The sequence below is a fragment of the Pelmatolapia mariae genome, linkage group LG3_W, assembly GCF_036321145.2.
Source record: "Pelmatolapia mariae isolate MD_Pm_ZW linkage group LG3_W, Pm_UMD_F_2, whole genome shotgun sequence".
Taxonomy (NCBI): Eukaryota; Metazoa; Chordata; class Actinopteri; order Cichliformes; family Cichlidae; genus Pelmatolapia; species Pelmatolapia mariae.
In genome coordinates, this window is record NC_086229.1 from 68,321,138 (window position 1) to 68,341,206 (window position 20,069).

Here is a 20,069-nt window from a genome sequence, read left to right on the forward strand (position 1 = left end):
TACAGCTGTGATGAGTGCGGGAAGAATTTTACCCAGCCTGGACACTTAAAAACTCACCAACTCGTCCACAGTGAAGTTAAACCATACAACTGTGACTTGTGTGGAAAGTCTTTTACCCAGGCTGGAGGCTTAAAAACACACCAACTCATCCACAGTGGAGTTAAACCGTACAGCTGTGATGAGTGCGGGAAGAGTTTTACCCAGGCTGGACACTTAAAAACACACCAACTCATCCACAGTGAAGTTAAACCGTACAACTGTGACTTGTGTGGTAAAGCTTTCACTCAAAATGAACGCTTACAGAGGCATCTAGTTACCCACTCGACTTTGTACAGCTGCGACTTTTGTGAAAAAACTTTCAACGACATACAGTACCGAAATATTCACCTACTGATTCACACTGGAAATGATGTTTACTGCTGTGATCAGTGTGGGAAACCGTTTACAACAGATGTACAGTTAAAACAACACATGATTATCCACACTAAGGAGAGACCTTATAAATGTGACCTGTGTGAGAAGACTTTTAAATCTCCATATCACCTGAAAAGACACCAACAGACCCACACCAGAAAGTAACTCTACAATTGCAGTTACTGTGAGAATGTATTGATTTGTCTTATACTGTCATTTTAACCTGATTATTTGGAACAAGTCTGATCAGTAAACCTATGGAGTTATACTGAATGAACAGTTTGGAAAACTGTCATGTCAAGCCATTTTCGCTCGGTAAGCTGAGTGTTATAATGTAAACAGTAAAATGTAATTGGATATTGGCAGAAATCACTTATGCTGTCATTGTTTAGAAGCAGAGCGACGCAGATGGATTCTCAACCCTGTCGTCACTTTGGTGGTGGGAAAGTTTCTCTGTGACCTTTGTGGAAAAACTTCCAATCATCAATGGGACCTAAAACCACATCAACGTAGACACACTGGAGACAAAATGAACTACTGCAAAAAATGTGGGACAGGCTTCCACACACCAAGTACATTAAAATACATGAACTCTTCCACAGTGTGGTAAAAAAGCACATCTGTGACCAGTGTGGGTCATCCTTCACCACTGCACATGAGCTTAAAATACAAACATAAGTGAATCCACACAGGAGAGACACCATACAAGTGCAGACACTGTGACAAAAGCTTCTCACAATCAGGACATCGTAACAAACATGAACGTACACACATGGAAGTGAACTTCAGCTGTGACCAGTGTGACAAGAGCTTCAGGAATGTCAGTTCATACTCTGAACACAAACGATTCCACGCTGTAAATAAACTGTTTCACTGTTACCAATGTGCAAAAACATTCACTTCATTATCTGCTCTGTGCAAACATCAGCCTGATCATGCAGGACTGAAATCACTGGATCACAATGAATCTGAAGAAAGAGAGAGATCCTCTTCTGGTTTCAGGGTCAGACTTAAAAACCTTGAGATCAGGCTCCACAGAGTTCAGATGGAATCTGTAGTTTTTATTATGAAATCCTGATAATGTTAAAGAATTAGTTATATTTGAATTAACTGGTTACACTTGTAAAGTTTGTCTTATTAAACAGTTTGGTGTGGAAAAATAAAGAATTGGTCTCACAACAAGTAGTTTGAGCCTTGTGATTGGTTTATATTTTATTATTGTCATTTGTATTGAGAAACATGTCATCATTTGTGTTTAGAAGTATATAGTTGGTGGCATATTGAAAAAATGTCTCATCCTAGGAGGTCTGTAACAACTTTGTGTAGCATGAAGAGGGGAGTGCATTCACTCCTCTTCAGAGTGTTCTAGCACAGATCACACAGCCATCTTATGGCGCAACCGGAAGCAGGACTTCCGGTTGCTCCGTAAGATGGCCGCACCGACGAGAGCTCCCAGTCATCTCAGCAAAAATGTTATTATTTATTTTGTACTGCTTTCTATTTCTGTGCGCACAGCGCAATCATACACTCGGTATGACAGACAAACGCTTCTCGATCTACGTTCGTCAGCCAGTTCGGACTTTACAGCGGGTTTCGACTCCGTGGACGCTCTGCTGCCTGGGATCCTTTGTTTACTTGCTCGACGTCGAGGGAATACAAAGAGGGGGAAATGCGCCGGTGATTTGTGCTGAACGCGACAGAGAAACAGCAAGCCACCTCTCCCCAGCATCCTGCTTGTGAATCTCCAGTCTCTGGACAACAAACTTGACGAGCTGCGTGCATGGATTAAACACCAACAAGACATCAGGAACTGCTGCATTCTGGCCTTCACAGAGACATGGCTGGAGCCCAGCGTCCCCGACTGCGCCATCACGCCGGATTAATTCACTGTTTACCGGGGAGAGCGAACAAAGGACTCAGACAAGAAAAGGGGAGGAGGGGTGTGCTTTATGGTTAACTCATTGTGGGCTAGAGATGTGTGTATCTTAAAAACTTACTGCTCTCAGAGCCTCGACCTACTGACCATTAAAGTCAGGCCATTTTACCTCCCGAGGGAGTTCAGCTCAGTTCTTCTCTCAGCTGTTTACGTTCCCCCACACGCTGATAAAGCTACGGCTATGGAAGAACTGTATGACATCATTACTGGACTTGAGAACAAAAATCCAGAAGCTGCCTTTATTATGCTGGGAGACTTCAACAGAGCCAACATAAAGAAGGTTCTCCCCAAATACTATCAGCACATCTCCTTCCCCACAAGAGGTGATCAAACATTGGACCATTGTTGCACTCCATTCAAAGAGTGCTACAAACCCCTCCCCCGCCCAGCTTTTGGTAAGGCAGACCATTGTTCCATACTGCTGCTGCCTGGATACAGACAAAGACTAAAATAGGAAAAAACAGTTTCCAGGGTTATTTACAAATGGGACAGTGAGGCTGAGGAGGTCCTGCAGGACTGCTTTGAGACAAACTGACTTGCAGATATTTGTGGATGCAGCTGATGGCAACATCAATGAACTCACAGACTCTGTCATTGGATATATTGGAAAGTGCATGGATGATATCATCACAAAAACCACTGTCTGCATATATCCAAATCAGAAACCCTGGGTAAATAAAGACGTTCGTGCCAAGCTAAAAGTGCGGACCTCTGCCTTTAACTCCGGGGATGCTTATGCATATAAAGCAGCCAGGTACGACCTCCCAAAGTCCATAAAAAAGGCCAGAAAGGACTACAGGAACAAAATGGAATCCAGCTACCACAGCTTTGACACCAGGCGACTGTGGAATGGACTGCGCTGCATCACTGACTACAAGAAGGTCAACACAGTCAGTGTTCAGCCCACTGCATCTCTCGCAGACGAGCTTAACAACTTCTATTCTCGTTTTGACGCAGACAACAGAGAGCAGATCCTCTACCCTAAGGAGGACAGTGCGGCTGCAACTTGAACTCTGAAAACAGAAGCTGTGAGATGGACTTTTAAAAAGGTCAATCCCCACAAAGCTCCAGGACCGGACGGCATCCCAGGCCGGCTACTCAGAGTGTGTGCAGACGAGCTGGCAGGGGTGTTCACCAACATTTTCAACCTCTCCCTGAGGCACCCAGTGGTCCCCACGTACCTCAAAGCATCCACCATCATTCCTGTTCCCAAAAAATCAGTGGTCTCCTGTCTGAATGACTACCGTCCTATTGCACTGACATCCGCCATCATGAAGTGCCTGGAGCGGCTGGTCAAAGCTCACATCTGCTCCTCCCTCCCTGACACACTGGACCCTCTTCAGTTTGCCTATCGGACAAACAGAGCCACAGAGGATGCCATCGCCCTGGCAATGCACACCACCCTCACTCACCTGGAAAAAGGGAATACATATGCAAGGATGCTCTTCATCGACTACAGCTCGGCATTTAACACCATCATCCCCTCAAAACTTGTCACGAAGCTCGTCGACCTTGGGCTGGGAACACCGATCTGCAGATGGATTCTAAACTTCCTCATAAACAGGCCCCAGGTGGTGAGAGTTGGTAAGCACACCTCCTCATCACTCATCTTAAACACAGGTATGCCACAGGGTTGTGTGCTTAGCCCCTCCTATATTCCCTGTTCACACACGACTGTGTTGCTAAACACGAGTCCAACATCATCATCAAGTTTGCGGATGACACAACCATCATAGGCCTCATCACAGACAACGATGAGACGGCCTATAGAGAGGAGGTGATGGCACTGTACTAGTGGTGTCTGGAAAATAACCTGACTCTCAACATCAACAAAACTAGAGAAATGATAGTGGACTACCGGAAACGACCAGTCAGGGAACACCAGCCCATCCACATCAACGGTGTCAAGGTCGAAAGGGTCAGCAGCTTCAAATTCCTTGGAGTCAACATCACCGAGGACTTCTCCTGGACCCTTCAGACAGACACTACTATCAGGAAAGCTCGCCAGCGACCCTACTTCCTGAGGAGGCTGAGGAAGTTTGGCATGAACGCCAACATCACCTCAAATTTCTACAGGTGTGCAATCCAGAGCTTGCTGACGAGCTGCATTACAGTTTGGTACGGAAGCTGCTCTGCCAGCAGCTGTAAATCACTACAGAGGGTGGTGAAGGCAGCAGAGCACATCACTGGCATGAGGCTTCCTGCCATTCAGGACATTTATCTCCAGCGATGCCTCCGTAAAGCACACAGCATCATCAAGGACCACAACCACCCAACACATCAGCTCTTCTCCTTGTTACCATCTGGCAGACGTTACAGGAGTCTGTCTGCTCGGACTACAAGACTTAAAAACAGTTTTTACCACCAAGCCATACGACACCTCAACCACAACACACACACAACACAGTCCACAGGACGCAATCAGAAGCTACCTTGCAGCGTCACAAGTGCTCTGTTTAATCTGCACTGGTCACTCCACTTTATTGTTATTGATATTTATATTTAAAAACGTGCAATACTGTAATTTTCTGCTGCTCATTCCTGTGCAATATCCCATCATATTTCTTTTCAAGATTTTTTTATTTAATCACTAGTGTACATATATTTATATTTATAGATACATATATATTTAGTCATCTTTTCTCTTTTACCACGTTTCTCTAATATTTTGCTCTTTACTATTTTTGTATGTTTTTTTTATTATTTTATTTTATTTTATTATATTTTCTTCTACTGTACCATGCTGCTGAGTGACTGCTGCTCATTTCATTGCAATGTTGACCCTGTGCTAACTTGCATATGACAAATAAAAAACTGAAACTGAAACTGAAACACCTCCTAGGAGAGGTCGTATCCTCTCTTGCTGATATATGGTATAGCAAACACACGTATATCTGTTTTACTCTAAGTGCCAGCTGGACTTCCAGACCAGCAGGTTTATGGAGGTCGTTTATGGGGTCACACTCTGCCCCCCCCCCCCCACACACACCCAGTGTTTGAGCTTTATATATCTTTTGTATTCAGAACCCTAGCGTAGTTCATCTAGTTTATTTTGAGATTGCCGTTTAGTCCTTTGTTTCTTAGTTGTTTATGTCATCTCCCCCTGTACTTAGTCTCCCTGGTTCATGTGTCATGTCTGCGTGGTTATGTTTAGTTCATGTCATGTCTAATCTCCATGTTTCCTGTTTTACTTTGAAAGTCTGTATTCAATGTCAGGGTATTTAGTTTCACTTCTCCTGTCCTGTCTTTAGGCTCATGTCTGTCAGCTGTGCTCCCATGTGTGGCTACTTCCCCTGATCATCCCTTATGTGTAATTAGTCTCTGTGTTTCATGCAGTCTGTGTCATGTCGTCTGTGTTCCCACCCTCCATGTTTCCATGCCCGGTCTTTTGTATTCTCAGCCATAGTTTTCTATGTCTTCATAATTTATCATAGTATTAGTTCCCCAGTTTAGTTATAGTTTAGTGATTCTGCCTTGTTTGAACCCCATGTCTTCAGCTGAAATAAAGGCTCGCTTTTCGTTCAAAACTCAGTTTCATGTCTTTGCCAGTGTCTGCGCCTGACTCCTCCACACACTCTCCATGGGGTCAAGCGAAGGAACGGCGTTTGTCCAGTTCTCTCCTGTGCACGAGAAACACAAGGAACTTTGCCTACTCGTGTCTTGCTTTTGCTGTGTAATTATATTGCCTTCAACGTTCCAGCGAATAGGTTTAAGCTACAAACCTATCATTAATTGGTCCTTCGATGCTGGATCCCTGGAGTTGACATTCACAGAGGGGAGAAGAGACATGCTGAAAGACTGACGTCAGCCCGGACTTATAGAAGTTCCTGTAATAAAGTCCCGAGACGTGAGAATTTGTCATCGGGCCGGTGGATTAGCTGTCTGTTTTCTCTCCTTGATGAATGGCGATCGGCGGGATTCGAGGCTGATATTACACGCTAAGCAACGCCGAGTAAGTTGAGAGAGTGACTCTATAACCGCAGAAATGGGTTAGGGTCAAATTTAGGCAGCATTAGTATTGAAAAAGACCTGAAGTGATACCGATTTATGGTCCGTGAGTGGAGTTGGCATTATATTGGTTATAACATTATTCCTATTTAAGCTATCAGATATTAAACAGAAGTCAATACGGGATTTAGAAGAGTTGGATTTGTTACTCCATGTAAATAGTCTGGATTTAGGGTTTTTAATTCTCCAAATGTCTATTAAATGAACTTTTAACATAAATGTATTTAAACAACAGGACAGAGTTATTTGAACTAGGTGGCCATCTGTCTAGTGAAGAATCTAGAGCAATGTTAAAATCGCCTCCAACTAATAACAGGAGATTAGGGTATTTGGATAACCAGAACAAAAAGCGTGTTTCAAGGGCATCCAATGAGAAGTCATTGTGAGACTTAGAATTAAAACCATACACATTGGCAAGAAGAAGAAGTGTACCATCAATGTTGACAATCATTAACACATAGGGTCCTTCTGAGTCCATTTCAGAGTGCATAATGTTCTGATCCATTTGAGAACCATAGGTCCTTGCCCCACTGTGTTTTTCCAAAAAGCAGTATCCTTAATAACAGAGTGTGATTCTAGAAAAAAACAAACAAAGTCAGTATTCTGTTGATTTGCAAACAAAAACAAAGCTTTTCTCTTGACAGTGTCTCTTAAACCCCTGACATTGAGAGAACAAAGTGATTAGACAGTGCGGCTTTAACACAAAATAATGAACAGTTTACTTCCCTTAGTTAACATACAACTGGTATTAACGTTTATCCTGAACCTCAAAATTATAAATAACTCCTTTGACATCTGTAACTTTATACTTCAAGGAGGGCATGAAACCTCCATCAACGCAGGTGCAGCTTGATCCTCAGGCTAAGTGAGCGTTGGGTGCACCTCTTTCCCTTCAATGATCACACGGACCCCGGCAAAGTGAGCTCCTTTTCCTTCTTTTCTTGCTGCATCAATAAGCGGCTAAAGCTTCTCTCGAGTCACTTTGTCGGCAGAGGACAGATCTTCAATGAACCTCATGTAATTTTCTTTCAGAAAGGAGCAGTTTTTAGCTTTCCTCCAGATCAGGTCGCGAGCTGATCTTGTCACAAATCAAATAATAACCAGCCTTGGTTTCTTCTGAGTTTTGCTGTAGCGGCCCAGGGGATGAACTACATCAATGCTGTGTTTGAATCCTGCACTTGTTTCTCCGGCAACAGTGCAGCAGATGTCAAGTACTTTTCTGGTGATGTCTTCTTGCTTTTGCTCAGGGACACCTGAGAGCCTGAGATTCCATCTCCGATGGTATCGTTCAACTTCGTTGACCTTCAGTTCTACTTGAGACAATCTGCTGATGTTGTTTTCACAAGTAGATTTAACTGTTTGGGTGACATTCTTCAAAGATTCTACTTCCAAGATTATGGTCTCGATGTTAACAGTATTCTTGCTGATCATAGCCTCCAGCCTCCAAACAGTTTGTGATACACCGTCATATTTACATTATTTGTACAGTACGAATGATTTGCTTTGGTACCTGGTCAAACTTCAGTTCTCTGTCTGCCTGGCTCCGTTTCTCCAACAGCGCACTCGCAGGCACCAGCTCCCCCCCTCGCTCAGTCGCTTAGTGTCTGAGCTCAGATCATACCAATATAGGGCTTTGGAGCGTGATGTCACGGGGGTGGACGTGGAAAGGATTTTGGCCCGATCTGCCATTTTGGGGGTCAAAACAAATTGCAAGTGACAAAGGAGCGAAGGCACAGCCATGGTTCATACTTGCTGTGTGGTCGGCTGCAATGTTCAATCTTACGACCGGCATGGGAATAAGCTTGGGTTGTCTTTTTATGCTTTCCCAACCTGGAAGCAACTTGAAGGAGCTTATGTATCGGATGTTACCAAACGAAGGCGTCTAGCCTGGATAGCAGCTGTGAGACGAGCTGATATCCAGTTCTCTTCCATCCCCAGATATCTGTTGGTGTGCTCCAGACATTTCCATTCCGGTAAGTTCACATCACTCTTTGTAGCCTATTAGTTTTATTTTCGATGTGCTCTGAGGTCATAGCAAATTACAACAAACATCCTACTGAGGGATTTTACAGAACTACCTTCTATTTATAGAGTTGCTAATTATTTGGCATTATTGCTGCAAACCAGCCTATGAAATGGATAAAACATTGTGACTGGGTTCCAGCGCTACACAAGGGACCTGCTTCAAACATACCACCAATCAGATTACTTCTTCTATGTGAGGGTGAAGAGGTGACCCTTCAGGATAAGATGGTGAAGGTTTGCTGTGTTTGGTGAACAGTGTTGTAGTAAAACCAGGAAAAATGAAACTTGCTCCTGTTAAATATTCTTAAGTCTTGTAAATGGTAAATGGCCTGTATTTGTATAGCGCTTTACTAGTCTCTAAGGACCCCAAAGCGCTTTACACATCCAGTTATCCACCCATTCACACACATCCACACACTGGTGATGGCAAGCTACATTGTAGCCACAGCCACCCTGGGGCGCACTGTGCTGTATAAATAGCGGTGTTTTTTCAAAAGATACAGTAAATAAAAGAATGTTAGTAGTGGGTGATATCATGTAAACGTTGTCATGATTTTGTGTAAACATTTTGTCATTTGTAAAATTATAAATGTCATGGATTCTACATTGTAACTCATGTGATGTTCTACAAAGTGGTTTTAAGTTTTTTTGTTTCTTTATTAAATTTTTGAACAGTGGTACTCAGTCAGTACATATTCAGTAAATGGAAATTATTTACATGGCAGTGCACTTCAGGCATAAATCTAGACCCTAGATAAAACATTATGGGTCATTCCCACGACCCAGAGCTTTACTGTGTTCCAGCAAAGTATCCAATAGCGGTGACAACTCCTCCACAGTAGCAGATGGGATTTTTCTTTTTTGAGGACGGCTCCTTTTACCTTTCAATAACAATACCTTTCTGGCTGTATCTTGGTCATATTACCCAGCAAAACCTAGTATGCAAGTTCATCTGTAACAGTCCTTGTGCCACAGATCCGCACTGTTGCTTCTACATTCTTCTACAACAGAAGAGCAGCGACATGGCTGCAGGTCTCCGCGACTCCGGCCATCCAGGTGCAGTGGGCGGCTTCAACCTTCCCTGTGATGTTCACAGTGACCCATGGCTGCAATGCTGGTTCATTCAGTCTTTGAGAGTGCAGCACCTGAAACATACACAAAGTTAATTTAAAGACAAGAAATGAGCCAAGGCCGACATAAATGTGTTTTATCTACTTTATCATAAATGTAACAAAGTGTTTAGAAAGTTAGCACATACATGTAATTTTTCATTTCTTTATGTGTCCATCTATAGAACGCTGCATGTTATATTCTAAATCTGCCTGTTATCTTTCAGAAACCTGCCTGCAGAAAATGAACCTAAAGTATGTAATGCAAGGATGTAATCACTTTTAAGATGGAGAAAGCATAAAGTGACAATAATGAATCACTTAATATGATAAGGAGATTCTGCAGGTCATTAATCAATATATAAAACTAAAATAAAATGTATTTTTAGTGACACAGGATACAAACATGGAAGCAAGATGTATAATTATAATTATTTATAATAAATATGAATAAATTATTGCAATTTCTTTAACCATAAAGAATAACTAAATCCTTCAGGACAAGGTCTCATCAATGCACTGAACTCACTATGTCATCTCTCTATCTCTCTAACAACCTCCACATGTTCTCACTGTAATTTCAATGAATTTAGTTTGAATGACGACTTGTACGCGCTGACTCCACAGACAAGGTACGAAAATATGTCAGGCTACATCAATAGTGGTTGGTCTTCACGGTTTCTACTCCACGGCCGTATTTCATAAGGGTCCACATTTCCAATGCACGTTATTTTCTGCAAGTACCGCTGCTTCGCCACTGAACGCAATCTTTGTCTATACAGTCTATTCTCTTTTGTAGATGTTAGTAAATCTGACGCAAAAACAAAGGCGGACTGCAAATTGTGCTCAGCGAAAATGTCCAGAGGAGGCTCAAAAGGTAGTGCATTTAACACAAGTAATTTGATCAAGCACCTAAAATCCCAACACGACAACGAGTACAAAGAGTTTACCCACGCTTATTAGCACAGAGGAGCATAGCTGATGCTATAGCAGTGGGACGGAAAATAGTTGGGCATTTTAAACATTCCACCTTAGCCCACTCCCGCCTTGAGGACATTTATTAGGGACAGCTCAACCAGCCAATAAAGAGACTGCAGCAGGACGTACAGACGCGCAGGAACAGCACGTATTACATGCTCCAGTCCCTCATTGAGCAAAAGCGAGTGCTACCCCCAGCACTCGCTTTGGTATGTGTCCGAACATGAACTCCCTGACTATCTCACCGCTCACCAATGGGCTCTTATGGAGACGACTGTTGCCATCCTCGCCCCCTTTGAGGAACTAACTAAAAAAGTGAGGAGCTATGACGCACTAGCCTCTGATGTCATCCCAGCTGTGACTGTGTTAGTGAGACTTCTAAACAGAGAAATAGACCACGGCGTCAAGAATGAAAGCATCCCTTTGGGCGCCTTTGATCGGCTTTATCACCTAGTGGGGGTGGGGGGTCATGGTTTGGTCCTGCCTATTGTGGTTGATATGGGGGTAGGGACGGCCTTAGGGCATCTGGGGAGTCCCTAGGGACGTTTTCCCTGGAGGGCCTAACCCAGGGGATGTGGCCATGACCTGGTTAGGGGCTCTGATGGCTCCTAGATGGTGTTTTCCTTGTGGCTGCGTACAGCGGAGATGGGGGAGGGTCTGTACTGGTGGACGTTGGTTACTGGCCTGGTGGCCTGGTTGCCCCCGGTTGGGTCCGCAATATATATAATATGAAATACATTTCCCTTATTACTACCAGAAAGTCAAATGGCTGGCATTTGTCACAGTGGTTTAGGGGAAACTAAAATCAGTCCTATTTTTTCCACATATTACTACATTTATGAATTTTGTGCAGGTATAAAGATCGCTTCTTCTCCAACAACACTGCTCCAGAGGCCAAGCTGCACCTGAAGCAGGAGCTGCAGATGATGTCCAGAGCTGAGGCAGAGGGGAGTCGGGCAGAAGCTGCAGAACCTCCTGCTAAACTGTTCCTCAAGGCCCAGGCCAGCACTAGCTGCAGTCTGGACACTGTAGTTGACGAAATCGCTAAGGAGCAGCCCCAGGCAGCACAGCCGCTGGCAGCAGGTGCTGCCATTGAGCTCGACACATACCTCGGAGAGGCCCCAAGCCCTCATGAAGACAGTCCTCTGAAGTACTGGGGTGTCAACAAAATCAGGTTCCCCACTTTGGCTAAAATAGCCTGTAAATACCTCTCAGCCCCATGTAGCAGTGTGGAAAGTGAAAGGCTTTTTAGCTCGGTGTCACACATTATAGATGAAAACAGAAACAGTCTGACTGCTGATAATGCAGAAAAGCTACTTTTCTTTAAAAAAAAAGCTGCCACTCACTTTTTCTCTCCATTAAGTGAGTCGTCTTAGACTTGATGTTAACACCTACCTCAGTTGCACTGACTGCCACAGTTCTATGTTGGTGGATGTTAGTTTATTCAAATATTGTGCACTAAATAGCAAAGATGTTTATTAATGCCCCTTGTGTTGTTCAAAGCAGCAGAGTTTTCAATAAACTGAAAAAAATACTTGAGTTGCACTGTAACTGTTTAAATTTTTTTTCATAATTATTTATTCTGCAATATGTTGCATACAACATGCTTTTCATTTTAAATAAATGTTCTTAATTCCAAACCAGTCTCTTGTTTTTTTTTTTTTTTTAAATTATAGGACTAAAGCTGTTACCTGTAAATTTAAATCATGTTTTTATTAAGTACTCTGTATCGGTATCGGCGAGTACTGAAATGCAAGTACTCAATTCAATTTTCAATTCAATTCAATCTTTATTGGCAGACTTCATGTCCATAAAAACAAGACGGAAACACTCACAACCCCCCCCCCCCCCCCCCCACACACACACACACAAGGTATAAACCTTAAATATATATATATATATGTGTATATAAATAAGTATATAAAGCATTTGTAAAAATATAAAACCATAATATACATAAAACACAATTACTTAAAATAAATCAATAAATACACAAACACTTCAACCAGTGCTTTCTCAGACTGGATGAGTAACGGGAACCACTCACTGTCGGATCTGTAAGTGCTAAAATTATACTGTTACTCAAACCATCCAGTCGTTCTCTAAAATTGAACATTAACTTTCTTAAAAGTGCTTTAAAAGTCCAAACACCCACAGCTACAAACATCTGGCTGGCGCTACCACTTCTAGGTATCCTGGAAAGGATTCTCATCGCATCATTATATGCAACATGCAGCTTCTGTACTCGTTTCCAAAAAAGTGGTATCGGTGCATCCCTAAACGTTGTAATAAAGGGATATTTTGTTCTCGTTTATATGACTTCCATAAAACAACAGGGTTAAAACACATTGTGACGAAGTAAGATGTTTGTTTTGTAGTCGATCTTCTGCACAATGTAGTTTCAACAGGCGGACATCCGGTGTCACTTTATTACAGAGAGACGAGTGTAAGGCTGTTCCAATTGTCAGCACTGATCCTCTCTTTTCCTGAGTCCTCAGCAATCCTCCTTCCCACTATGACGTTTACTTCGAGGCCACGGAAAAGAGTTTGGGAGAAGGAGATGGGTCCTAATTTTGAAATAACACCCCACATAGCTACGTTGTGCAGCTGAGTCACGTGACCTTACAGCAACAAATCACAGCGGAGCCGGGTAAAAGGGGGCGGAGCAAAGTGTGTGTGCAGGAGAGGAGTCGAGCAGAGAGAGCTGCTTTTTCATGAAACGGGAGTAAAGTAGTAAACGTACGGGAACATATACCACTACCAACGTTGGGATCAATATCTGCATCGATCTGCACACCCTTGTCTCCTGGATTGTAGCTCAGATCAGCGTGAACCACGTGGGTCTCTGCTCCCTGATCTGTTTCTTAAGACTTCCAGCTTCATCACGGAGTTTCTCTCGGTTTGTGGGCTCATCTAAAGGTAAGCACCGAGCTAACTTTAATGTGGGTTCAGTTTATGTTGATCTTACCTCTGTTAAGAATAATAGATTGTTTGGTAGACATTGGAGTTAGACAGACTGTAGAGTTTGTGATTGCTTGCAAAATTATAATACGGCGGTTTTTAGGGGGAAGAATACATAAAGAGATTGACAGACCATCATCGGCGGCATCACGGGCAGGGCTGGACTGGCCATCGTTTTTATATGATGATGGGGTTTCATTTCTTTTCTCTTTTTACGGTATAAATTAATGGTGGTGGATTGGCCTGTTACATCCGAGGAAGTCGAACTAAAGTTGAGGTGAAAAGGAACGCGGTTTGTCGCGTACTACTTCAGCTACAAAGTTGCTAATTCAGTCATGAAACTGATCAGTGATCAGCTGATCGGCTTTTCTCTCTGCGCCAGAAAGAGGAAACCAGCGGAGGTCGCATGAAACAATAGCAGCACGTTTAAGCTTGATCAGCTGTTGTTAGAATTTCCCTTTCCCTGTTAATGCCAGGTAGGGCATTAATTCTGTAGTTTAATCCCTACTTTCATTTTATTTGGCCCAAAAACAATTCTGTACAAAACGACTGTGAACACGGCAGGTCTGTACAAAGACAGACTTGACGAAAAGGCATTAAAAAAAAAGTATGAGGAAAAATCAAAAGAGTGAAAGGGTCAGACCCATACGAGCATGCAGAGTGGAGTAAGGACTAGGGCCAAACATATTATACCGTTTACTTTAATAGCGGTACAATGTTAGGCAACATAAGAAAATCAAATATCGCGATAGAATGGCCGTTTATCAATGCCCAAGTACGCGAGTACGTACTCGCGTTCTCGGTGAGTACGTACCCGCCGAGAACGCACGGGAGTACGTACCCGCCGAGAACGCGAGCACGGACTCGTGGGCAGTTTCTCAATTCTCAAGTACGCGAGCACGGACTCGTGATTTGTACAGTCGGAACACCAGCGTACGTGATGATGTCACAGGTCCGGAGTTTTTACTGCCGTCCCCTCTTAATTTAACTGTGAGTAACATGTTATGAAGCTTAACTTTAATCACAGCCAAACCGGTTTACTCAGGAACAAATAAAACACTGAAATAAACCAAACATTAACATTTAGAAGTGATCTAAGTGACTTATATATCATTTTTAACCTCAGTAGTGAAACCTCTATTAATAAAATGTATACATGTACATGTACATACGTGTACATACCTTAATAAAAACAAGCAGGTGAGATGTTAGAACGCTTTTATTTCTATTCTAGTGGACACTCAATACTATAGACAGCTGCTGGAGTTTCTTTAACCTGAGTAGTGAGAAGTCCGCGAGCGGTTTGGGGGGGGGGGTTGGAAACGATGTGCCGGGAGTCTGCTGTTGAGTTTTAGACGAAATGCATTCTGGGATATTTAGCTGTCCCAAGTCTACACCGATGCATGCTCGATAAAACGGGCGGATCGAGAACACATCCGGGACTTTTTCGCGTTCTCGGCGTGATGCGTACTTTGAATTGGAACAGTACTTGGTCTCTGACTGATGACGTATCACGAGAACGCAAGTACGCACAAGTACGCATATTGATAAACGCCCTCTATAGCTGTGTCCCAAAACGTCGGCTGCATCCTCCGGAGGCCGCAGTTGAAGGCCGATTACGTCACAGCCAGGCGACGAAGGCTGTCCCAATTCGTCGACTCCTTCAAATGCGGCCAACAAATGCGTCCTTCATTTACCCGAATTTGAAGGATGGGTCCGGTGTGTCCTTGGCGGCCCACCATATCCCAGAATTCATAGCGCGGCCCAGCCAAATTTCAGCTGCCAACAATGGCGGCCGCTACTAAGTTTTTTAAAATTAGTCTTATTAATCTTTCTGGGTCGCAAAATAAACTTTTAACATATTTTCAGGCGAGAAAGTTGCTGTGTAAATTACAAATATCTGCTTGGTTTATCAAGACATCGTATATTTGCAAAACTGTGCCGACGTTTTCGGAGACGTCTGTTACCCACCCGCTCGATAGCAAGCCGGGGGGTTCAATGGTCACTCCAGCCGGCGCGAGCAGCGGACTCCCGGCTTCATCGTTTTCAGACCCTCGCTCTTTCGCTACTCAGGTTAAACATGATATATAAGTCAATCGGATAACATAAAAATGTAATTGTTTGCCTTTTTCGGTGTTTTATTTGTTCCGGAGTAAATCGGTTTGGCTGAGATCAAAGTTATTAGATTATTAGATTAAATAAAACTTTATTAATCCATCGGGTGGGTTCCTCCGGGATTTTCACACAGCTGAATAAACGTTAAACAGAAAACTGATTAAACAGAAGTGTGAGCCGGTTGAGAATTTATGCCTGTTATATTTTAGATAGCAAGGAGCAGACGGCCGAGTTTATTAAACTCCACCACAGCGGTGACGCAAATCTGAAGGCTAGACCGTCCCATTTCACAACCTCGCTCTTCCGGCCTTCTTGGTCTGTGGAGGACCCGGCTCACGTATACCGCGAAGCCCAGGTCCTCCGAAGGATGCAGCCGACGTTTTGGGACACAGCTTATGTGTAAAACGCGCGTGCGCACATGGCCGAAAAAGCATGGCGGTAACGGAGAATGAGAAGGGAGAAAGGGGATCTTTCAGTGAAACGGATGAACCAGAATTGGTTTGCTGCTTTATCAGGTGTAACTGTGAAGTTTAACATTTAACATCCAGGCATCCATGAAAACAGAATTTATTACATTTAACAGAGTTAGAAGTTAGGAAGTTAGTGGAAGTTAGCTCGCTAGTTTGGCCAGTTACCTAAGCATGCTCCCTAGCTTCTATCTAAATACAATATAGCCTGTTCTGACTGAGAGATTTCTGAAAAACTTCAAACATACAGCTCTGCTATCACTTCCAACATAAATGAAGACAGGAAACTAAACAGCAGTGACGTTTGTAAGGTTACTGAAGTTGGGCTAGCTGGTATATAATGATGTGCTACGTGACCGCTAGCGACACAGCTATGTTAGCATAACATAAACAGTGAAGCTGGAGGATAAACGCTAATACTTTTCCACTCGATAAAAGTTAACATGAAGGTTCCTCATAGTTAGAGATGAATGCAATCGAATGGCAGGATGCTGCAAACAGACCAAACAGTCTAAATATCAGGAGAGCAAATCAATATGTCCTTCTTGTTTCAGAAGATCTAAAGTCATGTACAGCTAAATCCTAAGCGTTTGCGAGTTCACCAAGTGGATGTAAAGGTGTTGTTAACACCATCAACAGGTACCCCCTCATGATGTGTGCCACTTCCTCTATGATTTTTGCTAGTCCCATATGGAGGACCACAAGAGCCACGAACATCGAAATAAAGAATTCTGTGCTTAAATAATGAATTGTAGAATAAATTCTCCATTTGTGAAATACTTTTTGAATTCCACATTAACAAAGTGATTTTTGAAATGTTTTTTAAAAACATGCTTGGAAATGTTGTAGTTGGCTGAGTTTATACTGCTACCGATGGTTCTGAGCGGGACTCCTTTGTGGATTTATGGAAGTCCATATATACAGGGTGTCATATCCACTGGGTAAAGGCGGTGACATACAGGACAGTCAGTGGCTTTTTCCCTTTCAAGTTCTTGTAAGCAACTGATGACTTTCCTTTTGTAGTTGCTTCTGGGGTTTCACCTTGAAACTTCATATGTATTGTCGTCACTAGGAGTGCAGTAATGTTTATTTGCTCTATATGTCTATATACTTTTTGTGTCCCAGCTGAGTAACAGCAGAAGAGTCTGGTGGAGCAACAGAGGAACAATTTCAGCCATTTGGACTCAGCTCAGCCACTACAGAGGAAACAATGACTTCAACACAGAATGTGAGAAAAATATCACAGTTACACTGTTATTGAAACTGTGTGTACAGCTGGTTGGTTTTTAAAAACACATTAACAGCAGCTTTATCTTTTCCATCTTGTCTCATCCATATATACAGAATCTACATTCACAACCAAAAACCAAGGAAGTTAGAAGAAAATACAAAGATCATATTTTTAGAATACATTGAAATAACAATATCAACAGTTGAACTCAAAAAAATTATGAAGTAAAAGATTTTCTCCACTTATCAGTATTTCTTCAATAATGTCAGTTTCAGTACAACTCTTATTGCACATCATTGTAATGTGACACTATGACCAGAAGGTGGTGGAAACACACCAACAATGTGTTTGTTGACATGTTTGATTCCACTAATGGAGGGCGTTTCAGTTTGTTCCACGACTGCATTTCACTCACTGCCTCTGTTTGTATCTCATCATTAGACATCATTAATCCACTTTAACAGTCGGAGTCTTTACAGTAATTTTTCTAAAATCAAAGCGTATCTTGATCAATTCCAAAATAAGTTTGCAGTGGTAGCAATTTCAGACACATGGTTGAATGATGACAGAGAACTGCAAGATGGACTAGAGGGCTATGAAATGTTTTGGCAAAATAGGAAGAATAGAAGAGGAGGAGGTGTTGCCATGTTTGTTATTTCGTATCTTAAATGTAAAGTTGTTAACAATATGACTGCTGTGATTGATAACTTGATGGAATGTTTAACCATTGAAATTCAGGTTAAAAGATCTAAAAACATATTAGTTAGCTGCATTTATCGTACACCTGCATCCTGTATAGATCAGTTTACTAAAGAAATGTCTGTAATATTAGAAAAACACAAGGAGAAGGTGCCTTTTTTTGTGGTGATTTTAATATTGATCTATTGAAGGCAAACGACCATAATAAGACTTCAGAATTTATTGATACAATGTTTAGTTTTGGATTCCATCCGTTGATTCTAAAGCCGAGCAGAATAATGATGGATAGTGCTACTTTGATCGACAATATTTTTGTCAATAAGATAGACGGCAAGATACATAGTGGACTGTTAGTCACAGATGTAAGTGATCACTTGCCTGTCTTTTCAGTGCTTGAAATGAACAGTCAACTTCATTTTCAAGAGGAAAAGCAAATTGATTACAGTGGTAGAATAAAAACACCAGAACAAATTGCGGCTTTTAAAACAGACTTAAACTTTTTGCCAGTCATAATTTTCTATGTGGAAGACACTAATGATGCATATAATGCATTTTTGGATATATTTTTGTCAATCTATGACAGCCATTGTCCAATTAAAAAGTTTTCCGAAAATTCTAAAAAGAAAAAATCATGGTTTACACAAGGTCTGGAAAGAGCCTGTAAAAAGAAAAATAGGTTATACAGGATTTTTTTTGACACATAGAACAAAGGAAAATGAAGACAAATATAAGAAATATCGAAATAAATTAACATCTATTATGCGATATGAAAAGAAAAGATATTATGAACAGCTGCTTCAAAAAGATGGCTACCTGGAGTGTATTAAATAGGATAATAAAAAATCAACATAATATATGTTCTCCAACACATATTGTAAAAAGAGGTAATGTAGTGATTGAGAATATTGAGAGCATAGTTAATGAATTTAATGATTACTTTGTTAATGTAGGTCCCAACTTGGCAAAAGAGATTTCTGTACCAGGAGGAAATGATGAAGTAGATTCTACTTCTTGTAAATGTAACTCAATGTTTCTTGGTGGAGTCTGTGAGAGTGACATTTTAGAAGTGGTGAGCAAATTCAAGAGTAAAAAATCCATGGACTGTGACGACCTTGATATGTCGTTAATTAAAGAAGTTCTTCATAGTGTCCTTCAACCGTTAACATATATTTGTAACAAATCATTTCAAACTGGAATTTTTCCAGATAAAATGAAAATTGCCAAAGTGACCCCACTATATAAAACTGGTGATAAACAGATTGTGTCAAACTGTAGACCGGTATCTTTACTGCCTCAGTTTTCAAAGATTCTTGAAAAACTATTTGCAAACAAACTAGATTCTTTTATTGATAAATATGATTTATTGAATGATCATCAGTATGGGTTCAGAAGAAATCGCTCAACATCTCTAGCTGTGATGGAATTTATTGAAAATATTGCAATGGCTGTGGATGAAAAACAGTTTGGAATAGGTGTGTTCATTGATTTACGTAAAGCCTTTGATACAATAGATCATTCTTTACTTTTACAGAAGTGTGAAAGGTATGGTTTAAGAGGTGTTGTACAATTTTGGTTAAATAGTTACTTGAATAATAGGTTCCAATATGTGAGTATTAATAACATGAAATCTAAACTTAGAAAAGTAACTTGTGGATTTCCACAAGGATCTGTTTTGGGACCTAAGTTATTTTTACTTTATATAAATGATATTTGTACAGCCAGTGATACTTTAAAATATGTGATGTTTGCTGATGATACAAACTTATTTTGCTCTGGAAAAGACATAAAGAAATTACTGAAAACAGTGGAAACAGAACTCATGAAGTTAAATAGATGGTTTGTATTTAATAAGCTATCATTGAATGAAAGTAAAACAAAATTTATGTTATTTGGAGGTAGTAAAAGTAATATTAAAGTAAAATTGAATTTAAATAATGCTGAAATTGAAAGAGTATATGTGACAAAATTTTTAGGAGTACTTATTGATGATAAACTTTGTTGGAAGCCCCACATAGAATATGTGAAATTATCCAAGTCTTTTTCTATTCTTTATAAAACAAGAGATTTTTTGAATAAGAACTGCCTTTATTTATTGTATACTTCCCTTTGTTTGCCTTATATGACCT

At 41.4% G+C, this 20,069-nt stretch overlaps 1 protein-coding gene across 1 annotated transcript in view; it reads left to right on the top strand.

The window, feature by feature from the left end:
• Positions 1–20,069, top strand: part of LOC134623892 (uncharacterized) — an 82,076-nt gene that overhangs the window by 55,818 nt on the left and 6,189 nt on the right. The gene's annotated exons all lie outside the window — the stretch shown is intronic.